We start from the raw sequence: 6,436 nt of genomic DNA on the forward strand, positions 1-6,436 counted from the left end.
GAAGAGAAAGTCCATCTGGGGCAAATTTTAAGCTATCATGCTTGGAAGGATTTCAAGGACTAAATTAGCCCACAAACTGTTAGCTAAAAATAAAAGTTTTATTGTTTCTTGTCTAACTTAAAAATCCCACCATCAAAATTAACACCAATTATACGTACTGTATATTTGTATGTATAGTTTCCCCTAAGGGATCATTTGTTGCTTCTTTTTATTCATTTTTGTAGTTATTACACACACACACACACACACACACAATTGTTTAGCGAATAATGAACCCATGGAGAAATAATGACTTAAGCAAAATAATGTTTAAGAATTAAGAGAAAACATAATGAAAGTTGGAGACAGCTAATATACCAGAAAAATCATTTACACTATTTAACCAGTAAGAGGCATCATGAAGGAATTAAATTCAAGGGGCGAAAAGAGAATTCAGTGTGAAGCTGTTGACATCAAGCCCTGTAGCTGGAGCTTATCGTTGAGGGATTTTTATATGTATGTAAAGGATAGGACAAGAATGTCGCATTGCTAAGTGACTCTTTTCTTAGATCAGCTACCAGGGGGGCCTCTGTTGATAAGTGCCTACAATGTTTGTCGTATAAAGAGTAATTCAGAGATGGGAATCTAGGGTTGAGGGTTGCATATTATGGTTTGTTTTTTCCTCAAGAAGAAAGGGATTTGGTAGTCATTGAATGACCTTGAGGTGTGGGATGGTCTCTCCAGTCCTTTGATAAAAGATCACTGCCCACATCCTAGGTTGCAAAAACAATGCTGCCAGTAAAACAGGGCGACACAATGAAAGGGAGAAAAAGGAGAACAGTCAAGCAGTGTTCATAAGGCCTGTTTGGGTGCTGTAGCTTTTCCATTTTATACATACCGCATTCCCAAGTAATAGCAATTGAACATAATTTTGTCTTCCTTTACTCAGATTTGAATATTCTGTACCCTATAAAGGAAATTCTATGGCATTGAACTTGTTTATGCGCTGTTTTTATATTAGCTAATTCATTTAAGCATACAGATACACAGACGGCAGTGGGATGACTGGCCAACCCCCGCAGATGTACACCTCCAATCTGCCATCCCATAACATTCATAAAATACGTCAACATAGCCTGGAATTCTTCCATGGTTTATGTTATACTATTGGTGTTCATAGCATACTGGCAAAATATTTCATGTTGAAATTTGTGGTAGTAAAAAAGAAAAAGGAATTCTCTCCATGTTTTGAGGCCATTTGCAAAAATATTCTATCAATATCCTTCACCTATAATAAGCACTTAAATCAACACAAATTGAACATGAAAACACACGCATGTGCCAGGGTGTTGTATAATAAATAGCTGTTCATTTCTTTAAACAATTGATGGTAATTATGCTGCCTTAATGATCATTTTTAAAATGCAGTGCATCTTTCCAGTACTGTCCAAAGAATCATCATATTGTGTGATAGAATCAAAGTAATAACAGAAACATATTAATAACCAGTAGTAGTTCTTCTGCAGAAATAGATTTCTTTTTTTAAAAAAAATAAATTTATTTATTTATTTTTGGCTGCGTTGGGTCTTCATTGCTGTGCGCGGGCTTTCTCTAGTTGTGGCGAGCGGGGGCTATTCTTCATTGCGGTGCGCGGGCTTCTCATTGTTGTGGCTTCTCTTGTTGCAGAGCACGGGCTCTAGGTGCTTGGGCTTCAGTAGTTGTGGCAGACGGGCTCAGTAGTGTGGCTTGCGGGCTCTAGAGTGCAGGCTCAGTAGTTGTGGTGCACGGGCTTAGTTGCTCCGTGGCATGTGGGATCTTCCCGGACCAGGGCTCGAACCCATGTCCCCTGTATTGGCAGGAGGATTCTTAACCACTGTACCACCAGGGAAGTCCCAGAAATATATTTCTAAAGCAAATAATAACTTTTGGTGAAGAGTGTTACTAGTATCATGTGACTACTAATAGTGAACATTTCACAGCCAGAAGTTGAGAATTATAGCTTCTTACTGGGGGAGATTGGTGAGTTAACATTTTCCCTTCCAAGGGTGGCTTTTGACTCCTTATATAGTTGGAGGTTGCATCCCACTGAGCCCCAGATGGTGTCCAGTTCTTGGCCAGTCCCTCAGGACAGGCAGTGAAAGAACTGTTGTCAGGTCCTCCAGAAGACTTAGGTCTTGGGAAGCTCCATTTTATGTCATTTTTCTTCTTTTATCCCCGAACTTTTGAAGATGACAAAATTTCAAGGGTCATTTTTGTTCATTCTCAAGTGTCTGATGGTAGAAAAATGAAAGAGGTAGTGTGGAGTAGTAGAAAGTCTCAGGAGGCAGCCTGACTGCAGAGGCTGTACTGATAATCACTAAACCATCCTGCCACTCACAGATGAGACTTCTCTTTGATTAGCCATGTCTTTTGCTCCATTCTCTGCTTTGGCTTTTTAGTGCTTTGTTTGTTTGTTTGTTGCTGTTGTTTTTTAATCTCATTTTTATTCCCAAATTTAAAACCACATTTGGGACGTATCTGAGTCTCCTTGTCATACTCATTAAGTTATTCATGAGATTTCAGGTGTGCTTTTGCATGTTCTGGTGTTGGTATCATGAAGGCAGGCAAAGCACTCCTGATGGTTTTCCTCTATTGCTGATCACAAAGGATTTGGGTAGTTGCAAAAGGACAAGTAAATGAGACTTTGTGATTTAAAAAACAGATTATTTTACATACGTATTGTTTATTACTGAACACTAGTCCTAATTTACCTTCATATTTTAGTACCCTATAGTTTTACACAAAAGACTTTTACAAAATAGGATATTTTAAAATTTCTGATTTCAGATATTTCCCTTTCATGGTTCCAATGCAGCCTTTGTAGATGCTGCCTATTTTCTCTCCAGTGTCTTTGATTTTTCTGGATCACTCTCTGAATAGAATCTCTAGTAGATGCTGATTTCCTTCATTTAGATCCTTTGGTAAGTTTCTATCCAAATTACAAGTATCACCTGTATTATAGTTCTTATAATCTGGGGTCTGATAAGCAAAGCTAGAAGAATGTTGCCATTTTAATAGATTTTTTTCACTCTTTTCAAGCTAATTATTTTTCCTCCATTTTTAAGGACCTCTTGAGTTTGGAATTGAAATAAAAAATTAGCCAATTCTTTTTCAACTTAAAATATTTCAAAGAATTGCTCAAATTGAGAAATTTTCTCTTTTTTTCCTGTTTGACTTAGAAAACTAAGGTAGAGTTGTTAATGTTTGCAAATTAAATCTTGGGCAATCTACTATAAAAGTCAAGTTTCCATTTTCCATTCTTCCATAAGACAAAATTGTATTTCTTAGGCATGAGAAAAAAGAATGAGTAAGACAGAATATTTGAGGTAGCTCCTAGTCTAAAGAGAATCTTTCAGCAATGAACTATGTGGATTTAGGCATTTGCTTTCTTAGGTCCAAACAAGAGCTACAGCGTCAGAATTTTTCCTCCTAATTATTCTTTCACAGGACATTTTTTCTCTCACCAAAAGACTCTTTTGGTCTAAGTCAGCAGAATTAACACCAGTGCCAAATTATTATAAGTTTCAGGCTTTTGGGGTTACAGGTTACGCACTGTTTATAATTTTCTACATGGTTCCTAATTCTCCTTCTGCTACTACTGAACAGGTAAGATTTATTATTTTACTAGAAGAATTTGTCTCCCATTGAGTAAATTTTTCGGTCAGTACAAATTAAGGCAAACTATACTTAGAGTCTAAATATTCTCTCCTCTTGTTAAGGGTATAAAATGAATACAATGAAAAAATTGCCCATTTTCACTCGGGCTTATTGAAATATTTGATTTCCTCTTTATTAATGTCTTTTATTGAATTTGATAGCCCACCTTTAGTAGAATTGTGTTTCTGTTTTCATCTGGGACTATGTACCTTAATCAAAATGTCATATTATTTGCAGAATTGCATATAAAAACATTTTAATATATGTCGTTTTAGGTATTTTGTAGTAAGTTATTATAGTGGTCATACCAATTAAAGAACACTGAATGCACTGAATGTTCTTCATTTTTCTAACTACAAGTGTTCAATGTATAGGCAAACCAATGGAGGGGGTGTGTGTGTGTGTGTGTGTGTGTGTGTGTGCGCTACAGAAGAGGATTTTGATATATGCAAAGTAAACATATGCCAGAAAACAGTGTCAAGTACTATTTAAGTTTCCAATTTGATTATTCGATAACCATGTGACAATCAAGGAAAACCAGCCTTTGACTGAAGAAAACAAAAAAACCCAAAAACATGGCTAGTTTCAGGCTAGAGTATATTGTCAAGACCAAGATGTAAACTTCTGAAAAACAAGAATTATAATGGAATTGCGGCTACAACCTTAAGTATAACGGTGTGAGTGTACTGCTATTATTTACTATGGTAACATAATAAAAGACAGCACTGTTTGGGCCATTATCCTCACTGCTCTCTTTTCAGTATAAATCATTATATTTATTATCTGTCTTCTTGTATGGGGGTCATGAGAAAGGCCAATCAAAAGCTGAAGAAACCTACATTTCTAAAAGAAATTGGGCCTATTTCTAATTCTTTTTCTTTATCAAACACAAGGGAACAGAGACTTTTTTTGTGAAAAATTGTTTCATGTAAGATTAAAGTGCAGATTATTGGTGAGAAAATGACATTCACTTCTGGGCATCTTGTAGATCCCTGGGAGATATTGCCAGTTTCCCTCTGATATTTTTACCTTTCTTCCTTGGGGGATGTGTTTCCTGGCAGGTTTTGAGCAGTGGGTTCTGGAGCTTTTATTCTGTTCTGGGGACTTGTGTTATTATTGACTGATGACTAAAGCTATGGTCTTAGTGAAATAACTCCTTTTGAGTGAATTTACTTAAACGTCAGAAATAAGTGTCTTATGCAGCTTTTCTTCCTTCCTCTGCAGAAATATTACAAAATATACCTGTTTTCTCTTGCTTAAATAATTACCTAGTGTATTAGCTAAAATACTTAGTCATATTTTATTTATAAAATTTCAGAAAAAGATGATCCAATTTCATTAATAATTTGATTGTATATTGCTTTTTGAATTTGTCCTCAGTCACATCAAGACCCAGGTCCCCACTGTGAACAAATGACTTTACACAGAATGACAAGGTCTCTATATTCAACTCTCTGAAGGACAGTCAGGAGCCGGCAGCATCTGGATATAAGGTTTAGAGCACTGAGGTGCGTGGGAGATTGAAGGCTGAGAATGAATGGCGGGAATATCGTAGAAGACAGCTCAAGGGCCCCTTTCTCTACTTCCAGGAAAAAGAAAAGTGAATATAAAATATAGCTGAAATAATTTTGTCTGGATGGAAGCTGAATCTCACACCAAACTGCTTCTAACTCAAATAGGGTAGATAGGTGGGAGTGTGGTGACAACTTGTATAAGAAAAGAATGTTACTATTCACATAAGCAATTATTCATAACTGAGAACTCCAGTGCAGTGGGCACCCTGGAGAAACAAATTTGGAGGTACTTTTCCCACCTAACTAAAAGCAGAGATCCTTTCATATAAATGCAACATGCTACTACCTATGGCCAATTCATGAGTGCTGGCTAAGAATAAATTATGCCTATGACTTAGCTCATGTCCATGGATCCTGGGTCATGGAAAAACAAGGAAAGAGTAAACAGGTCACATTGCAAAAAATAATAGAGCAAATTTCATGCCCTGCATCTCTTTCCTGCTAGTTTTTCTTGAGTGTACCTGTGCAGTAACAACTGTTTGCCATAGGTTAATGATGGGATTATCATTATCCAGCAAAGTTAATTTCCAATGTTTCTATTTTATAGCCAAAAGATGCATCTTGGGATATAAATGAAAATGGGTACCTGGGACACAACCATGGCTGGTTTTGAAAACAAGGATATAATCCTAGATGGGTTTGTGAGTATTTGCTGTGTGGCCCTGAGGATTCATCACCGGCATTTTTTCCTAGGAGGTTTGGAAGGTACCTGTAAGCAGTTGTCATGAAAGCGTTACCTGACATCACAACCCCATTTTCCTTGATTCAGAATGAAGGTCCATTACCAGATTCTCCTGCTCCCTTTTGATAGGTTGATCCAGATTACTTGAAATTTAAATACTGGTTGCCTAGAATGCCTTTAAACAATATCAGCACTTAGACCATATCCACAACCAATTGAATAAGAATCTCTGAGGGTGGAATCCAAGCCCTGACCCTCCCCTACTCACAAAGTAATGTGACTCCAGAGTCTGGGCCTGGCCACATTGCCATTTAGTCAGCCACCAACAAACAGAAGATCATAACTCTGCTACTGTGCTTTACTCCCGAACTCCCAGCCACCACACACATTTGCAACACTCTTTTCTCTCCGGGCCTTTGCATATATTATTCTTGTTGTCTCTAATGGTGGCTTCCTGCCATATGTACCCTCTCTCATCACCTTTATCCTTCATCCCCCACTCCCT

The sequence above is a fragment of the Eschrichtius robustus genome, chromosome 17, assembly GCF_028021215.1.
Source record: "Eschrichtius robustus isolate mEscRob2 chromosome 17, mEscRob2.pri, whole genome shotgun sequence".
In the NCBI taxonomy this organism is placed as follows: Eukaryota; Metazoa; Chordata; class Mammalia; order Artiodactyla; family Eschrichtiidae; genus Eschrichtius; species Eschrichtius robustus.